The sequence below is a fragment of the Athene noctua genome, chromosome 29 (genome assembly GCF_965140245.1).
Source record: "Athene noctua chromosome 29, bAthNoc1.hap1.1, whole genome shotgun sequence".
NCBI lineage: Eukaryota > Metazoa > Chordata > Aves > Strigiformes > Strigidae > Athene > Athene noctua.
In genome coordinates, this window is record NC_134065.1 from 3,596,660 (window position 1) to 3,616,674 (window position 20,015).

The following is a 20,015-nucleotide window of genomic DNA, read 5'->3' on the forward strand; positions in this document are numbered from 1 at the left end:
GCAAAGAAAATGGTAATATTTTATGTCTTAAAAAGACCCGCAGCGGTACGAGGGGTTTGGGGCGCAGAGGGAGGGAGGGGGGGGACGTTCCCGTGTCACTGCTCCTGCTCTGCGTCTCCCACCTTCGGGACGGGGCACGCGGCCTTGACCTTCACGGGTAAACTGGTGTGACTGGAGCTGATCTCTGTTTTGCCAACCCTGAAAAGAGCAGCTCTCCGCTCTCTTTCTGCTCCTATCGTTATTTCCGAGTGTGACAATTCTGGAAAAGTTATGTTTATAAAAACGCAATCATCGAACGTGCGTGTTTTATGCGGCGAATGGTGAGCAGGTGTTGGTGAAAAATGAAAGCTATTTGCAAATCTTGTAAGTCGCTTTTCATAAAAGCTGACACGAAGGAACTCTTCCACGCTTTATCGTTCATCTTTTGTGCTGCCTGATTTACATTTAATCTACATCAAAACACATGACAGAAACAGGGATATAGCTTACAATTTTCGCCGTCGATAGGAAAAGGAAAGATCAGAGAAAGAGGCTTGTCCATGAAATCTTTCCCTTTTTAGACAGCAGCCAGTCTGTAAGTAATATTTATGAAAGTGTCCTTGGAGACGTTCACAACGCATCGGCGACACGCAGACAATTGAAGTTTGCGTGCGGAGACGAGACGTGAAGTTTGTCAGAAGTCGGTCAGAAGTGTCACGCTTCCCCTGCCTACATTAAGCTGAATATAACTCATTTTTTCCTCTGCTCACAAACCCTTCTAGCCAGTAAAAGGGACGAGATTTAGAAATCCCAACCACCGTACGTAAAAAAGCTGTTGTAGTCAAGGGCTGGGAAATATCCCGATGAAGTGAGTTGGGGAAGTTTGGCTTTTCAATCCGTACAGTCGCCATAAAGATGGGTGTTAAAGCAATATCACGTTAAGGTTAAGACAAGGCTTTGTTTTACCGGTGTTGTCTCATGGTTATAAATAACACCCCAAAAAATTCAAGATAAAAGGGGAAACGAGGCTTTTGCTTGGCATCAGGAAGAGCAGATGCCTGAGTGTCTTTTCACTATCCCCATAAACTTGGCCTGGATGGGAGAAAAATCCAGTTTTAAGACTGGAGGCAACAATCTTAAACCCTCCCCTTTAGGCTGAGCACACAGAGTAACCCAAAGCATTTGGATCTGATTGTAATTCGCTTGCCCGTGTGATTTAGTGAGTATAATAGTGACCCTCGGAACGTGTACAGCGTGTGTAAGCAAACGTAATCTGCCGTCCCTTCTGCCATCAGATAATAAGTTTATTCTAATTTAAAGACAAAACCATCCTCAACCCTGAAACGATCAGCTATTTTTGTATCCTCGCTTGCCTCTCGAAAGCCATAAACCCTGCACTAGCAGAAATTCAGTCCGTGCCAGCAGAATGTTTATTAACTTCAGGAGATGCTACCGGTTTGGCATGGATTTCTCATGGCAATTCAGAACAGCGGGCAACGTAAGGACTAAAAGGCGAAGTTATAGGTTATTTTAAAATCCAAGACGCTTAATCAGCCCTAAAGAAAGCTGACGTTAAGGATGTACGGAGTTGATACTGATCTTAATGTTTGAATCGCAATTGTTTTCTCCTATCCGAGGTCCAGAAAATCGATGCTTTGAGGATGGAAAATAGAAATTAAAAATAAATAAATAAATAAATTGTGGTAGGCTTTGCATTTTTATTTAACCGTGTAGGCAGTTTGTTGTGTGACATCACTTTGCAGTTGCTCGGGGAATGATCGTGCAGCTCGGTTTAACACCTGTGGGTTCTCTGGTAGACAGAGACTTGGCTGGGAGGGTTTTCTAAATCTGTGCTCGTGGCTATTTTCATTCTGGTTTCTCTTCCTCAGAATTCAAGACCGCAACCAAAAAAATAAAAGGTGTGTTACCGACAGCGCACCGACACGTTTCCCAGCGGGAAATTCTTTATCGAAAATGAGAAGCTGGATGACAGAGCAAACTTTTGCTAATGAACCATCTCTCCATACAACCATGAAATGAAAATAACGCCAAAAAATTTTTTATTTTTAAAAAGTGTATGCTTATCAAACTGACTGCGAAAAAAAACCAAGCTAGGCTGGATCAAAGCGCAGTTTGGATGATTTAATTTTTTACTTTAATTTACTTAATCTGTGTGGCGGGGCTGTGTCTCAGGCCCTTGTCTCACAGTAACTGCCCCTGGACGTGGCAGAGTCAGGGACATGAATCATTCGCCGCCAAACCCGCCGAAAGGAGAGAAAAATCTGTTAGGATCTCAGGGGAATAATTTGTACCCATCTTTCTAACCCCTCTGGTTGGAAAATAATAGTGAGTCTGATAAACGAGGCTTTGTCTTTTACTCCGAGTAGCGAAAATAATTCTAGGTTGGGCGTTAAGGAAAGCAGAGTAGGAAAAGGAAGGATGGGAATTCTCTTCCTTTGGGTTCCAGTGATACAGAGCTGGGCTGAACTAACGTGGCTTTGCGGTTTGGAAGGGCAGAGCGATTTCCACCCGTGATTAAGAAATCTTTCCAAATTCTGGTTGATGAAGTTCTGTGGCAAATTGACGCCTGATCGGCTTCGTACCCGAGAATCGTTCTGGCACGTAACACAACCAGCCGCGTTTTGCTTTGTTTTCCAAGTGAGATCGAGAGACTTTTCGGTGAGATGTCCAACCGCTTACCGGGTAAATATGTCAGTGTTTGGAAAAAAAAAATAAATAAAATTCTGAGAGTGTTTTGATGAGTCTAAATGTCCCCTGAAACATCCAGTTTTGCTACGTGCTGCTGCGACGCGCTCAGTGGGCAGAGGAGGGAAGCGCCAGAGACGTGAATTGTCAACTTGACTGGAGGTTGTGCCATTTGTAGGGAGCGGGGTAAGTGTCAGAAATGGTTAAAAAAATACCCGCTCCCCCAAAATGGAGCGAAAGGAAACGGGTTAGAAACCGGCGCCTCATCATCTCCGCCCGCGTTAGGGGAAGGCTGCCTGGGATGGGGGGCAGAGGCGCAGGGCTCTGGGTAAACACCAAGGTGGGCTCCCTCGCTTGTCACACCTCTCCGAAACCCAACTCTTATCCCTCGTGTGGGGCCAAGAGTTGAAGCGTCGCGGCGGCCCAGGCGTGTTCTTTTTAACGGCTGCGAGAACAGCTGAAAATAGTCATAAAGTTCCTCTTCCTACGTAAAACCGCTACGAAATTTGTTCAGTTCCGTGCTACGGCGACAACATCCCACCGGCTCTGCAGCCGCTCGAAGGGACGAGGACTGAAAAGATTTGTCCAGCTTTAGGAGCCCGACTAGCGTTAGGTGGCTTAACAGAAATTCTCACCAAAATATTTTGCCTGCGGAGGGATGATTTGACGTGAATCACGCGGCCTCTGCGGGTAACTTGAAACGTTCCAAGGATTGTGCTTCTATTTTTAAATTTGTAGGTAAGAGAACACCAAGGAAACCGCCCAAAGAGAGGAGGGGGGCAATGGGAAGGGTTGGCTTTGCCAGCGCCTGGCGGAACAACTGCAGGAGGTAATGTCTTCCATCAGCGCTTTGGAAACGTGTCGTTGAGCTGAACGGCTTAGAAAGATTATGAAGTGAAAAAAACCAGCTTTTCATAGATGCGGAGGGGATTCACTTGCCTGACAGCTAGCAGAAATTAAAACATTAAAAAATTTTTTAAAAAAAAAGTAAATGTTTTTTAAAAAAAGTAAAAAATAAAAATTTAAAAAACATTTTTAAAAAATAAAAAAAGAAAAAATAAAAAATAAAAATTAAAAAATATTAAAAATTAAAGAAATAAAATTAAAGAATTAAAAAATTAAAAAATTAAAAATAAAAATTTCAAAAATAAAAATGAAAAACTTTAAAATTTTTAAAAATTAAAAATGAAAAAATTAAAATTTAAAAATTTTAAATTTAAAAATTTTAAATTTAAAAATTTAACAATTAAAAATTACAAATAAAAAATAAAAAATAAAAAATTTTAAAAATTTTAAAAAACAAAAATTACAAGTAAAAATTAAAAATTAAAAAATAAAAATTAAAGAACTTAAAAATATTTAAAAATTTAAAATTAAAAAAGTAAACATTTAAAAAATTAAAAATTACGAATACAAAATAAAAATTAAGAATTTTTTAAATTTAAATTTTTTTAAAAAAATTACAAGTAAAAATTAAAACCTAAAAATTAAAAGTTAAAAAATAAAAATTAAAGAACTTACAAATTTTTAAAAATTTAAAATTAAAAAAGAAAAAATTAAAAAAATTAAAAATTACAAATACAAAATAAAAATTAAAAATTTAAAAAATTTTAATTTTTTTAAAAAATTACAAGTCAAAATTAAAAAATAAAAATTAAAAAATAAAAATTAAAGAACTTACAAATTTTTAAAAATTAAAAATTAAAAAAGTAAAAAGTAAAAATTAAAAATTTAAAAATTAAACCACTAAAAGTTACAAATAAAAAATAAAAAATTTTAAAAATTAAAAAATTTTGAAATTTTTAAAAAAATTACAGGTAAAAATTAAAAATTAAAAAATTAAATAACTAAAGTTTTTTAAAATTAAAAAAGTAAAATTTAAAAATTTTAATTTTAAAAATTTAACAATTAAAAATTACAATTTAAAAAAATTTAAAAATTTTAAAATTTTTAAAATTTTTAAAATTTTAAAAATATTAAAAAATAAAAAAGACAAGTAAAAATTAAAAAATAATAAAAAAAAAAAAAAAATTGAAAAATTAAAAAATAAAAATTTAAAAATTTAAAATTAAAAATTAAAAACCTAAAAATTAAAAAAATAAAAAGAGGGTGCGTTCACAGAATCACAGAATCATCCCGGCTGGAAAGGACCTTGGACCAAGGTGTTTTCACAAAACTGGTGCCTACATCTCTGCATTTTGCTTTATTTAAAGTACTTCGGTTGGCTGATTGTAAAATGTTTCTTTTAATCTGTGGTGGTTTAGGGAAAAAAAAAAAAAAAAATTGGAAAAAATTTGGAAAATTAATAAAAATAAACAATTTGGGAAGTATTGAGAGGCCGTCAGTCGCATCTGATTCTCAGTCTTAGTTCAAGCACCGGGACTAGGCGCCGAGGCAACACGCGGTGCCCAGGAGGAGCGGGCTCGGCCTCGACGTCCCGCCGCGCCTAAACCTGGGTGTGTCTTGCCGAAGAGGTTTGGGGAAAAAAAAAAAAAATCATTCCAAAAAGCCAACAAACTGCTCTTGGAGGACAAGGGACCTTGGTGGGCTGATCCTCCCCCAGGGCTCGGAGCCCGGGCTGTGGCTTCGCCCAGGTGGGCTCAGGAGCGCCGCGGGGTTTCGGCCCAGGGTTAAAACCAGCCTCTAAAAAAGACGAGGGAATATTGTGCCTTTTTTTTTTTTTTTTTTTTTTTTCTCCCCGTCGTTAATATGCGCACCCAGGAACTTCTCCTTTCCCTTGGACACCCCCCCTGTTTCCCATCCAACCCCCGGGGAGAGGAGCGACGCAGATCACGTTCCGATTTAGGAAATTTAAAGATGGCATCCGAGTTGTTTGGTTTTTTTTTTTGTTGTGTCTTGCAGATCCCACTTTTTGAGACCTCTTTTCCCCCTCCCTTTCTTCACACAGTTCCCATCTGCCCCGCGTCCATCCTCACACCCCGAATCACGGGGGTTTTTTAATCTGTGCTCGTACCAGGGGAGCGCCGGGTGAATCAGAGCGACGTCCCTCCCGGTTCAAAGGACGCGGATGTTCGGTTCGACTGAAAATGAGGTGACGCTCCTCCGCAGGAACCCGGGCTCGGCCTGAGCAGCGTTCAGCCCCCAGAAGAGCCTTCGGTCCCGGGGATCAGAGCGAGCAGCGGGTGGGCCGAGGGGCTGCTCCGGGAGGGACGGAGCTAAACGCGCCCTCGGTGGCAGGTCACTATTTCCAGAGGAATGGAGAAAGGAATAAATCCGGCCTCGCACGCCCAGTTAAGCGACCCCGCTTTTCTTCACCGAGCAGCCTGCACGTTTGGTGTCTTTTAAGCACTTAGATTACCAGCGGAAATCACGTTTTAAATTTCATTTCACCGTTCAAAATACTTCGGGTTTTCTTCAGTCGAAATCACATTTTAAATTTAATTTCACTGTTCAAAATACTTTAGGTTGTCTTCTGTTGAAATCACGTTTTAAATTTCATTTCACCGTTCAAAACACTTTGGGTTTTCTTGATTCAAAATCACATTTTAAATTTCATTTCACTGTTCAAAACACTTTGGGTTTTCTTCAGTCGAAATCACATTTTAAATTTAATTTCACTATTCAAAACACTTTGGGTCTTCATCAATGGAAATCACGTTTTAAATTTCATTTCACCGTTCAAAATACTTCGGGTTTTCTTCAGTCGAAATCACGTTTTAAATTTCATTTCACTGTTCAAAATACTTTGGGTCGTCTTCTGTTGAAATCACGTTTTAAATTTCATTTCACCGTTCAAAACACTTTGGGTTTTCTTGATTCAAAATCACATTTTAAATTTCATTTCACTGTTCAAAACACTTTGGGTTTTCTTCAGTCGAAATCACATTTTAAATTTAATTTCACTGTTCAAAATACTTTGGGTCGTCTTCTGTTGAAATCACGTTTTAAATTTCATTTCACCATTCAAAACACTTTGGGTTTTCTTGATTCGAAATCACATTTTAAATTTCATTTCACTGTTGAAAATACTTTGGGTTTTTTTCAGTCAAAATCACATTTTAAATTTCATTTCACTGTTCAAAACACTTTGGGTCTTCATCAATGGAAATCATGTTTTAAATTTCATTTCACTGTTGAAAATACTTTGGGTTTTCTTCAGTCGAAATCACATTTTAAATTTCATTTCACTATTCAAAACACTTTGGGTCTTCATCAATGGAAATCATGTTTTAAATTTCATTTCACTGTTCAAAACACTTCGTGTTTTCTTCAGTTGAAATCACGTTTTAAATTTAATTTCACTGTTCAAAACACTTTGGGTCTTCATCGGTGGAAATCACATTTTAAATTTCATTTCACTGTTGAAAACACTTTGGGTTTTTTTCCTACGGAGCAGTTAGAGGCGGGAAGTTGCGCCTACGTACAGATCTTTATACAGAAACAGATTTATGTGGTTTTGATGGTTGGAGATTTCTCTAGGAAAAATACTGTTCCAGGCGCCTGAATTTGCTTCTCATCTTCAGGCTGACGACACTTCAGGAGTCAGTGGGGGTATCACAGCAAAAGGTTCTGCTTTATATGCAGAATAATTGCAAACTAAATAAAAAAGTGGTAATTGCAGCCTATTGTTTTCTGGCCTTGTTTAGATTTTAAATGATTTAGTGTCTGGAAAGTACTTAGCATTTAATTATTTGTCCAGTTTCCTTGGAAGTGCTTTTGTAACGATGTCGGTGAAGTTTCTTTTATTTTTTTTTCCAACCAAATAAGCGCAGAGTGTTGTCCCCTCCTCAAAAAAACATCTTTGTAATTGTCCCTAAAGGACCACAAATGCCTTTTTGTGCCTTTGCTGTTTTTTTCTGTAGCGATAGACTAAACGAATCACAAATCAAAAGTATAACGCAAGAATTATTTTAACATTAATATTCTACTGGCAAAAAGGATTCAAAATTCATGTAATTACCGGGGGTTTGGGGGGGATGTTCTTTCATTTCAGGCCTGCTGCAGCTCTGACAGGTGAAGAAATCTCAAGGTGATGGAGGATAGAGCAGATGCTACTCAAAGCACCAGCAAAGCGATAGGTTCATAAAAAACCACCCAGCCTTCTATGTCAACTATAAATTATCTTCACGTCAAACGTGTAAAATAGATTAAAAGAACCCCAAATCCTATTTTTTGTTGTTGTCGAAACCGATTATTGCATCAAAAGCTGTAACACCGCATCTCCTTCGTGATTTGGAAGGTCCGTGTTGAGACATCAGGGGCTGGTTTTGAGTCAGATTTAGGCAGCAGGAGGCCCATCTGAAAATAAAGTCTAATGCTTGCAAGGCATTCAACCAGAGAAAAATAGACAATCAATTGTAAATCGTCCTCTGCTGCTGGAGCCTGGTTTTAAATCGCCGGATAAGGGATTGCATTTTTAATGGCTCTTCCAAATACCTTTGAGTCAGGGACTTTTTGTTCTGCCGTAGCAGCTGGGCTGGCACCAAGATCCCACAAGCACAAATGCATCAAATAATAATGATAATGGACGGATCCGAGCACCTTCCTCAAAAGGCCAAACGCAAGGCAGAGGCACGCCAGCCTGGCAGCATAAAACTCTGGGAGACTCATCAAGTTCATTTCTTTCCAAAGATGAAGTGGCTCCCGATGCAGATTTTATCTTTAGTAGGGTCTTGTCACCTTCTAAACCTAACTGGATATTTGGAGAGTCACTGGCCCAAGAAATTAAAATATTTCGGCTTCATGCGAATCCAGAAAATTGTGGTCAGATGCTCCTTGGTTTTAATCTCTTTTCATTTTCCCTTTTCCCCCATCCAAGCTTTGCCTACAGCATTGGCCTCCGACTCAGCCCTAAAACTCTGCTGACCCGTTTTATTTGTACCAGAGGGTGCAGCGCTCTGGGATCTGCGGGCAGAAGGGAACGGCGATAAAACCACGATAAAATCTGCAGTTTCCACAAGCCGAAGGCTCCCGTGTTCGGGGACAGTGCCACGCTCCGAGTCGCTCTCCTCCAGGACAGGACGGTCCTCGGGGTTTCTTAGTTCCGACTCCCCCATTTTTATTCTTCCCATAATTATTCTTCCCCCGTGACTTTAATCCATCCGCAACAGGTCGGGGAGGTGGGGGGGGGGGATGTGGGTGACTCGGTTGTTTCGAGGAGGATGTGGCAAAATATTTCTTGGCTGTTGGGTTGGGTTTTCCTCGTGCTTACAGTTCATCTCCAGAGAATTCGGTGGGATTGTACCACTTGTACAAAATTTCACACAATGGATGTGATGAAAACTAACAGAAAAGACATATTCCAGGGTAAAAATAGCTCCAATGATAATTTTATTAATTACTGAGGGTGAAAATGTCCATCTTATTTGTAAGATATTTATCCGTTGTTTGCAGATAAGACATTTTCAGCAACTGTATTTTTATTTTGAGGAAATCTTTACAGTTTTCCTCTCCCACAGGGTGATTTCGGATGGTGGAAGAGCGTTTTCGTGTCGGTGGGACTTGTTGCTGGACAATGTTAACATTTGACATTGTTTCTAATTTAAACCTTCCTTAAGAATTCATTCAAATTATATTTGTCTAAATAAAAATCTATTTCATCTCACTAATAATTACTCTGGTCCGGTTACTATGTAGACAGCGTGAAAACAGCTTCAGGTGTGGATTTTGGTACCTCAGATTAGTCAATAAGATCGTCCCAAGATTACAGTCGTGTCTATTTTAAGAAATCAAAATTTTATCTTGATTATTTACAAAAAAGTCGATTTTTCTCTTTTTGTTTCAAAGAGAAAGCTGGCCAGGGCACTCTGCATTTCCTGGGACATCCCACGCTACCACGGAACAGAAAATTCCTCCTCTCTGCAGCCTCTGGTTCACATCCCATCCTGTCACACGTCTTTAAAATGCTTCTACGTCATTCTCGACGCAAGAAAATCATTTTTCACCCTCTTGGCTCTAGCAGATAATGTTGGCTCTTTTACCAAATGTGAGTAGCCGTCCCATGAAACACCAGGAACTGGGGACTGGCGTGAGAAGAGCTTCTCCTGCGCAGAGAATCTCCACAGACTTGTGCTTCTGAGTGTTCTGAGTGGCTATTTTATATTTTATATTTGACCCGTGTATCAAACCAGTAACGTTACTGGATCAGACTGTGCTTCCTTTATCTCACAGAATCGTTTAGGTTGGAAAAGACTTTGAAGACCCTCCAGTCCAACCGTTAACCCAACGCTGACAGTTCCCAACTCCACCAGATCCCTCAGCGCTATGTTGACTCTACGCTTAAACCCCTCCAGGGATGGGGACTCCACCACCTCCCTGGGCAGCCCATTCCAACGCCCAGCAACCCGTTCTGTAAAGAAATGCTCCCCAATCTCATCCTACCCTGAAGGAGAAGCAGGTTTCAGCCACGACTTTGGTTGTGACTCTTTCGCACAACTGCTCGGCTCGACGTGTCCAATTGAACGCAAGCTCATAACTGAAATCCCAGAGATCCAGGTGGAAATTTTAGGCTGGAAACCACCTCGATGCGAACAACGCCGAGGAATAACTCCCTGGTTTATGTGTTCTCGATATCAGCTGCAAACCAGACACACCGAGTTAGAAAACCTCCAACGTGCCCCTTCGAGCCAGATGTCGCGGCCGTTCTGACGTCAGCGTCTGCTTCCCACGAATGTCATTTGTGCCTGATGAACCCGTCGGCCAACGTACGATGTCCCAGGTCTGAAGATTTCTGCTGCTGGTGGGAGAGAGATGAAGCACAGGAAGCCTCAGGCTCAGAAGAGGAGATAATCGCCCCGTGCACCCTATGGTGGGTTCATGGGCAAAGCTGCGGCGACGGCAACCCAACAGGCTACGGGCACCCAGCCCCGGGCAGCTCAAACCTTCTGTCAGCTCCCTCGTAGTGAGGAAGTGGAAATGTTTGTGTATGCTGCGAGAACACACATCACTTCAACAGTCATCTCCTGGCGTTCTTCTTAAAAGCAGCTGCCTTTTAACCAAGAAATCCCGGGAGCGTTTCCCTCGGGTCCCATTACGCCTCATCCTTGTGTTGTGGCATCCAGGGGCCAAATCAACCCGTGGCGTGAGCGAGTCCAGCTCTGGAAATGGGCCAAGAACTAAGCAGTCGCTCCCATAAATCAACATCTTCGGTTCGGCCACAAAATCATCTTCCTCTCGTGTCAGTAAAAGGGTAATAACGTTACTTAGAGGAGAGAGGAAAAACAGATCGCTGCCAGAAGGGAGCAGAGATTCATGCAAACTTTGAAAAATAGAGTAGTTGCTTAGAAACAATTCCGCCTGTACGTCTCGTGATGTTTTTCCCTTCTCTGGTTTTCATTAATACAAAATAATTTTCTCTCCCTATCTCTCTCCTCTGTGCAAGAAGGTTTCCAGCGTCCCACTCCCAGTCCTGGCTCTGCATCTGGTTTCTGGTGACTTGGCAAAATCCCGACCCTCTCCCTGTGCCTCAGTTCTTACACTCCAAAACGACGCTCGTGTCCAAGACATCTTCTGCCACAGCGTTCGGGCCTCTGAGGAAAAGTGCTACATAAAAAAAAAGAAAAAAAAAAAAAAAAAAAAAGGATCTTGGCAAGTAAAATAAGGTTTGGATGAGTTTCCATCTTTGAAGAGTTTCGGGCCTGCGAAGCCAAAAATTAGTTTGTTTTCTTATTAGTTTTTCTTGTCAGCTGCCATTTAACCCTCCGCTTTTCTAAGGGAGTAAAAAAAAAAAGTCATCATACCATGAGTAGGCACGTCTTCTTTCCTATTCAATTATCTCTCATTAGGAAATACAAGTAGCTCCATTTAACTGCCTTGGGAACAATTTCTGCATCTATTGAGCTGTCCTACAGCAAGTCTTGTGGTTTCCTGTTGGCCTTGGAAAATGAGCGCACTTCATTATGTGGAACGGTTTACTTCACCTCATTATTTTTTCATAATCTTATTGTGCTTCCCCTTTTAACGGTGATGAGGGGGGAAAAAAAAAAAAAAAAAAAATAAACAAGCAAAGGTCCTTTTGGGACCACAGAACCTTGCTGACTTTCTTTCAGAAACTGCATCTATATGTCAATTATGTTGAGTTAATTGCCCACTCCTTAAGGTTTTTTGGGAAAAGTTGAGTGAGTTTTAAGGCAAGAAAAGTGCTTTCATAACCCTGCTCGCTGAGGCCTTTAAAAGTCTTCTTCATAAACCAGTCCAGAGCTAACCGGTCGAGCCCAAGTTAAGCTGGAAAGACTTTGTGTCTCCGATCCTTGTCTCTCCTCATCAAAGATTTCTCTTCACTACTGAAGTGATTTCACCAGGTCCCGGGCTGGCGAGCGCGTCGCCTCACTTCCTCCGTGTCTTGGCGACACTCGCCATCTGCTCCCCCGTTTTTATCCCCCTCCACTCCAATCCCTGATCCTCTTTATGGCACTCTTCTTATTTATCCTCACGTCCCCCAACAAATCCAGGCGAGTCGTTGCGCTCGGTCGAGGCCGCGCTTTAATCTGCCTTCGTATCCGTGATGTAAAGCGCCGTGACGGTGCCGGTGTGTCACGCTGCGGGTGCTCTAAGGACAACGGGTATTTAACGGCTTCTTGGGGGCTCTGGCTACCAGCCCCGTGCCACGGTGAGCATTAATTCTGCTGGTGACTGGCGCCCGAAGCTTCAGAAGAAAGGGAAAACCTCCACGTTTTGCCTGTTGCGTGGGGTTCTGGGTGGATCCTCGCCGCCGGAGGATTGCTGCTGCGGAGCGGGTGCGGTTGGGTAACTCCAGCTCAGCAGCCGGCCTCAAAATCAGCTCCTTGGTTGGACACCGCGGGGCTGCACCGGGGCTTTACTGAGCTGGGACTGTGACCCCGCGGGAGCAGACCCCGGGGGACGTGTCCTGGGGCACCCAGGGCTTTAGAGCAAGTTGAACAAGCGCTGGCTTCTGGGCCACTGAGTCAGTAACCTCACAGAAACAGAAATTTATCTCACTCGCCACAGAAGGGACAGTAATACCCAATATAACGAGATAAGTGTGAGTTGGGCCTTTAGTTAACCTCTGGTTTTATGAGGTTTTAATTTGTTTTACAATGGTTTTTTTTTAACTTCCAAAGCATTAAAAGCCACACAGTCCACCCCAGCTGTCACAAAATTAAGCTAAACAGTTCATGGCTGAGCCAAACGTATCCCAACAGACCCACAAACGTTTCACATTTGCTTCTCCTTTGGGGTTTTCCAAAGCAAAGGTCATACCCCGGGGTGTGCCTATGCCGGCAGAGCCAGATGTGGATTCCCCCCTCGGCAGAGCCGCAGCCGGCAGCTCCGACTCTGCCTCTCACAGCCCTGCCTCACCCTCACATTCTTCCCGCGTCTCGTCCTCCCTCTCACACCATTTCCGACAACGATCCAGCTAAAATAAAGCCTCACCCAGAAACCGAGTGAAAACAGGGGTTTTCAGCCCAGTCAGTTGCTGCATTTCGTCTTGGTTTCCCCCCTGGGGCTGGTACTCTCTCCTTCAACGCTTCTTTAGATTTCTCTTCTTACTTGTGAGCAACCGCCCCACAGCACCCCCACACCCACGTTTCGTTTGCCTTCCTCCAAACCCAGCACCCCGAGGCCTGGGTCACCCTGCAGTTCCCAACACGGGGCAACGCGGATCAACAGGAGCTTGGGAAAACCCACTCTTGGAAAAATCAGGATTTTCACCTTCCACTACTGGCAGTTAGGGCTGGATATCGGGAATCCCGCTCTCCTTCACCAGCCTGACCCACTGGGAACAAAACCAGGTGCGGAGGCCTCACACAGCTCCTCGGAGGGAAATCTGTGACAAAACCGCTTCTCCCAGCTGCGGAAATGGTTTAAACTAGAACCGGCAGGGAAGAGGTAAGATCTGACTTATATTTAACGCTGTGCCCGCACCTCGCTGGCCCCTTCCAGTCGCTCCAGGCAGCTGGAAAGAAACGGCCAAGGCAGGCAGCAGGGGAGGAGGCCGAGGCGCAGCCCGCCCGCGCCGGCAGCGGGGACAGCTTGCCGTGCCACCACTATTGACCGCTTGGAAATCAGGGGCACTCGGAAAGCCTCTCCTTGGAACAAACACTGCGGCGGGGGGGAAAGAAAAAGGCTCCGGGGAGGCCGGGACTCCACAGCACAGACTGTTCTTTCTTTACTGGACTTTTCTCGGCCCCTGACATGATAAACAATCCTTTTGTGTGAGATATAAACAACGCGAGGTTGCTGGCGAGGAACAAAGGCTGCGATTCAGCACCGGGATCAGCTGAACGCTCCGCATGACGGGCCCCACGCCGCTCTTCCCGCCCGGGGGTTTGCTGCCGACCGCCACCGGCCCGAGCGGCCCCCGGCTGCCGCCACCGCCCCGGGGCCTTTCCCCACCTTTCTCGAGGGAAATGCGTTTGCGTGGCAGAAAAGCTGAGCGGGAGATGGACCAGAGCAGCAAATACACCCAACCCCACGGGAGCTCTGCCGGGATTTCCCAGCACGTCCCGACACCCCACGGCAGAGCTGGTGGCGTCACCGGTCTCCCCGCACCGGCCACTGAAACCTCCAGTTTGGCTTCGTGAGGATGTTTCCTTCTGGCTCGGAGAAATAACCCGAGCGGCAGCACCGGGAACATTTTCAGCGTGCTTCGGGCACCCACGGCACGGGGAATGCCAAGCACGCGGCCAGGGGGACGCGCCGTCCCGCCAGGCCCCGGTGCCGGCCGGCCCACTCGGCATTGTCCCCCTGCGCCGTGGGGCAGAGGAGAGGCGGCAGTTCCTTGCCCGGAGGTGGGGGCACAGAGGGGCCGCTTTGCCCTGTGGCTTTCCGTGGAGGTGAAAGCAATTCCCGGTGGGAATCGGCCTCACGGGACCGGGCACCGTCCCCTTGGCCTCCTGGGTTCTGGGGTTCAGACCCCACGCTGGGGTTACTGGCCCCACACAGGCCCCATGAAGGGTTACAAGCCCCACACTGGGGGTACAGCCCCCACTCTGGGGGTTCATGCCCCGTGTAGTGGGGTACTGGCCCCACACAAGAGATACAGGTCCCATGCTAGGGGTTCAGGCCCTTCAGTGGGGTTACAGGCCCCATGCTGGGGGTTACAGGCCCCACGCTGGGGTTCAGGCCCCGGCAGGCCCCATGCTGGGGGTACAGGCCCCGGGATACAGGTCCCACAGGGTGGGTTCAGGCCCCACACTGGTGGCTGAGGCCCCACACAGAGGATACAGACTCCACACAGGCCCCACGCAGGGTCTCAGCCCCCACGCAGGGGGTACAGGCCCCACGCTGATGGTTGAGGCCCCACACGGCAGTTCAAGCCCCACACTGGATCTCAGGCCCCACACGGGCCCCACACTGATGGTTCAGGCCCCCCCCACTGGTTCAGGCCCCACACAGGGTCTCCGGCCCCCCATGGGCCCTACACGGTGGTTCAGGCCCCACGCGGGGTCTCAGGCCCCCCACAGGCCCTACACGGCGGTTCAGGCCCCACGCGGGGTCTCAGGCCCCCCACAGGCCCTACACGGCGGTTCAGGCCCCCCACTGATGGTTCAGGTCCCCCCCGGCGGTTCAGGCCCCACGGGCGGTCCCAGGCCCCGCGCAGGCCGCTCCGCGCCCGCCGCCCGGTTCCCGCCCCGCCGCAGGGGGGCGCCCTCCCCTTCCCGCCCCTCCCCGCGCAGGCGCCGTCGCGCCGCCGGGAGGGGAGGGGGCGGGGCCAGGCGGCGGCCGCCATTGGCTCGGCCCGGCGGGGCGGGGCGGCCGCGTGCGCCGCCAAAGCGTTCCGGGCGGGAACGGGGGCGGCGGCGCGTTCCGGGCGGCGGCGGCGGCCCGCGCTCCCCTCCCCCCCCCCCCGCCCCTCCGGGAGCGCGGCCTCGGGCGGCGGCGGCCGCCACCAGATCCGCTGCGGCCCGGGCCGGGGCGCCATGGGGCCGCGCGCAGGTAACGCCCGTCCGGTGTCCCGGGGAGGTCGCGAAAGTTTTCAACGGGGCCGGGCCTGGGGTGGCGGCGGCCTCGGGGCTCCCGGAGCGGCGGCGGGTCCCGCTGCGGGTCACGGCGTTGCCTGAGGAAGCGGCGGGGTGGCCACTGGGTGGCCGCAGGTCCCGCCTGGGCCGGGGGGGTCGCCCGGTCCCGGTTGGGCTACCGGGAGCGGCCGGGCCGCCCCCCGCGGTTGGGCCCCGGGGGTGGGGGGGGTCCCGGGGCACGGCGGAGTCCCGCTGCAGCCGCCTCGGGCCGCGGAGGGAGGCGGCGGGGCCGGGGGCGGCCGGGCCCCTACCCGCGGCCGCCTCCCCCCCCGCGCTCCCGTCCGGTGCAGCGGCTCCTCCGCCCCGGTCCCCGCCGCCCCGTCCCCGCCGCGCTGCTCCTGTCGGAGCAGTCACCGAGCGCGGAGGTTTCGGTGGTTTCTGGCTCCGTGGGGTCGGTCGCAATAACTTAGGCTCGACTAAAATCCCCGGGGAGAGGAGGATGAGCCCGACTTTGCGACCGCGCTTGAGCCGGGCTGCGGGTCGCTCCGTCCGGTACCTGAGCCGGGTCTAAACTCAACCGGGATGTAGGAACGGACAAGGACGGGGCGGTGGGCGCTGAATTATTCAAGCCTTCTTCACTTGCGGTGATTTTCGGGCCAAATAATTGTAATCTGCTTCCTCCTCCTCCTCCGGTGCGGACCAAAGAGGATTTGCCCTTTGCAGCCTGGAAAATCCGGGCGGCTTTGCAATCCCGTGTTTGGTCTTCGAACCGGAGGGAACTTTGCTGCCGGTCCCCGTCCTCGTGCCGAGGGGTTTTGCCTCGGTGAAAAGCCGTTGTCTGACTGATTTATATTATTTTTTTCCCCGTGCGGTTGTTTAACGGTGCCCGGGCATTAGCGTGAAGATCTGTGCGGAATGGCCGGGTCTGGGGGTGCTTGGATGGACCCCAGCGAGACACGAGCTTTAAAAAACAACTCTAAGAGTTTACCCGTCTTAATCTCGGGAGGAAAGGGAGTTTCTCGTCCGGCTAATTACAGGTTGCCGTGGACTCCCGTATGCTTTCCTTGTGGGCGAGGAGGCTGGCGGTGACTCACCGGCTCGAGCATCTCTGACAATCCCATGCTTAAGGGAAATGTCTTTGCACCGACGCTGTGTCGTGGGAGTCGCTTACGCAAGGAGCGCGGTAACGGGACGGATCCTCCCAGGATTACACCGGGGAGAGCGTGGCTCGGCCCCGCCGCGGTGCCCCTCCGCTTACCCGTCTGGGCAATGGGCTAACGCCGGCGCGGCGCTTAGTTACGTGATGGTGTTTGCCGGTGGCGACGCGCTTGCAGCACGCGGGGGGAGGGATGATTTTTGACTTTGCGTTGCAGGGTTAACACCGACGTTACGGTCGGCTTAAGCCACGTAGCTGGAAAAGCTGAACGCGACGGCTGAAATTCTCCACGTCGGATCGCTGACGACGTTGGATTTCTTCTCCCTGACCTTGCTGCGTGTCTCCGGACCTCGGCGAGGACTGGTGGCGGTCGCTGCTGTTCGTACGCTGCGCTCAGACCCCCGGGTTGGGGTTTGGATTCGTTTTCTGCTGCATCCCTGAGCTCCTTCCATGGCGGGAGGAGAGCAGGCCGCTCGCTTGGACTTTAAAACGGCGTGGCAATTTTTTTCTTTGGCGCTTCTTTTTCGTCGGAGTGTCGAAGATAAAAACTAAAGCCTCACGGTGCGAGTTGTCAGACTTGGATTCGTAGTGTCGGTAACACGCAAGCTGCTGTTTGAAGCAGGTGTGAAAGGAAAATAAGCGGCTGGTGTGATGACTTGTGGCATCACAGCTTTCACCTGCGCGGAGCGGGGACTGCAGGCGCCGAGCTCCTTTCTGCCCGGTGGGAGTTGTTACCCCGGCCCAGCGAGGAAAAACTTTAGTTTCCCAGCAAAACCGAGGGATGTTCTCGACGGAAAAACGCGTTGGTGCAGCCGCCGCGCGGTGGCTTGAGCGGCGCGTGCCTGCGCTGTGTCGTTTTCTGGGGGGAAATGTGGCGCTGAAACTACACAAACGTGTGTTTTTGCTTCCTAAAGGAAGGAACTGATAGCAGGGAGAGGCTGCGGCAGGTCGGGGCTCTTACGGTGTGTCTGGTGGGATGCTCGTGGTGGGGCCTCCTTCCCGCCCCGGGTGTTCTCCGGGGGCAATACTTACGAGGATCAGGACCGTGGTCCTCCTAGTGACTTAATTTTTGTTGGTTTCTCTTTCTGCTGAGTGTTTCTGGCGAGTCTCTGCCGCTCGGTGCCGGGCAGTTGCACAGGCTGTGGCTTTGCTCTCCGTGGGGAAGCGCTGGAAGGGATTTTTCTCTCACCCTGTAGCTCAACAAGTGCCTTGGCTCTGACAGAGCTTTAGTTAAACTGGGAACTCATCTCTTCGAATAACAGAAAAAGATTTACCCAGCGGAAAGAGGGCTGGGCCAAAACACTGCAGGGAGAAAATGATGCAAAATCTGCCTTGGCCCGATTTGTGGAGGCGCTGAGAGCGAGTGTCCCCCGCGGGAGGCCGGTGGGGACAGCAAGTGCTGGGCTCCCGCAACCGGGCTTTGCGCTGGAAATAGTAGTGGCCTGGTTTAAGCAGGTGAATTTGTCTCAAACTTAATTCCCTTGCAGGCAGCCGCTGAGAAAACTGTGTTTAGTTTAGATATGTGCCTAAACCGGGAAGAGAGCCTAAGACGGGCCGTTGATATAATTACTATAATTCTTGGGAGCGTGACCCCGCTCCTGAGAGCGCTGTGCGCGCGGGGGCCGCTGCGCTCCTCAAACAGTTTAATGGCTTTATCAAGCCACGGCGTAAGGAAGGAGGATTTTAGGAAACTCTGCACCTTCTGTCCCTGCCGAGGCTGTTCGCGCAGCCCTGTGAAGCGCGGTGTGTTTATGGCCAGGCTTTACAGCCCGTCGTTCCACGCTGCCGTGGGATCCTGCCGTCAGCTCTTGTTTATCCCAGATGTGGCCGCGCTTCCTCTCCTCCCCGGGTCGTGGGTGCTGCCCCGTGTCCCCTCCCGTGGGCAGCATTCGGAGGTGAAAAGTTGATGCATAAGTGGAAGCCAGGACGCTGTGAGAATTAGACCGTGCATGCTCAATAGTCATCCTTATTAATTATTGCACTGTAATGACAATGCTTTTTTTTTTTTAAACGTAATACATGATCCGTGTCAGGCTTTGAGCCGTTGTTTTTCCCTCAGGACCTAACAGAAAGTTGGGGTTTGTAATTTATCCTAAAAAGCACAAACCCTCTCCAAAGAGGAATCGATAAGTAAGAGCGATGATGATGATGATGTGGGTAGGGCCTCGGATTTAATAAAGCTGCTGTGTTTGTGTTGGAGACTTTTCTGGCTTTTACACAGCTCGGAGGCTTCATTCCTGTGCGGCTGCCGACGTGTTCTTCAACCCAAGTTTTAGACTAATCTGGGTGTTGAAATTAGCACGGTTGTATTTAGAGCAAAGGGAAGCAGGTGGCTGTAGCTCTGGAAAATAGGGTAAAGTTTTTATTTAAAAGCATACGAAAACCATCACTTTTTTTTTTTTATAAACTTTCACTGCAGCTCTTGCTTAACTGCTGCTTTTCTTGCGCTCCCAACTCTTGAGCAACAGAGTGTTTTTTGAGAACGCCTTTTCCCTGCTGGAAAACCTCCGCTTGCGGGGACGGCGTGCTGTCAGGAAGCAGCCCGGATCGTGCCAAAAATCTGCAGGAGGCTTCCGAGGGTCGGGTTTCTCGGGACGGTAAATCTCCTTGAGGAAACGCTCGTCCCAAGCGCGAGATGCTGCAGCGCTGTGACCTCAGGGCTCCGCCCGGCCCGACCGCGGGCTGCCTGTCGCGTCTCTTCACAAATATCCCTCTTTTTGCATCCCCAGCGCCCGTTCTTTGGGCTGAAGGAGTTGGTGAGCTCATGGGTTTTTTTTACACCTGCCTTTTCACCAGGAATAACAGTTTTCTGGGCTCCGATCGCGGAGGTTCGATGATGATCTGCCAGGTTGACTTTTGCCGGCGATGAAGCGGGAGCTGCCCGGTCCGTATCCTGTCTCGTACAGCACCTAGTCGGAGCTTAGCGACTCTAATAAAGGTATTAGGTCAGGTCAGGTTCAGCACGGCATCGCTAATCCCAGCTCTGTGTTTTGGCTGTTCCCGTGTGCGTTAGGTAACCTGCCCGTGTCGGGTCAGGGCTGCAGGCTGGGATGGAGGCAGCGCCCCGTCGTCGTGGGAAGGAGGAGAAAGCCAGGAACCTCCCTCGAGGACCTTCAGGTCTTGCTCGTTCGGAGCCGAGCCGCGTGAGGAGCTGATTTGGCTGGTGGCTCTTCTGATGAGGCTCGTTAAGGAGAGAGCAGGGCTCGCTCAGCTCAGCCGTGGGGCTGCTTCTGGCACCAAAGTCTCGCCCGTCTCCCCTCCGAGCTGCACGTGAACCTTCCATTGGGGTGGGG

At 48.5% G+C, this 20,015-nt stretch overlaps 1 protein-coding gene across 5 annotated transcripts in view; it reads left to right on the forward strand.

The window, feature by feature from the left end:
* The first annotated feature begins 15,445 nt into the window (after positions 1 to 15,445).
* The window catches only part of OTUD7B (OTU deubiquitinase 7B), a 37,484-nt gene continuing 32,914 nt past the window's right edge, over positions 15,446 to 20,015 (forward strand). For 3 of the 5 annotated variants that reach the window (XR_012635286.1, XR_012635287.1, XM_074928864.1), the window contains exon 1: positions 15,446 to 15,543. The gene's annotated coding sequence lies outside the window, so the exon portion shown is untranslated. Of the gene's footprint in view, positions 15,544 to 16,939; positions 17,685 to 20,015 lie in introns of all 5 variants that reach the window. The other 2 variants (XM_074928865.1, XM_074928867.1) reach the window with 2 other exon arrangements.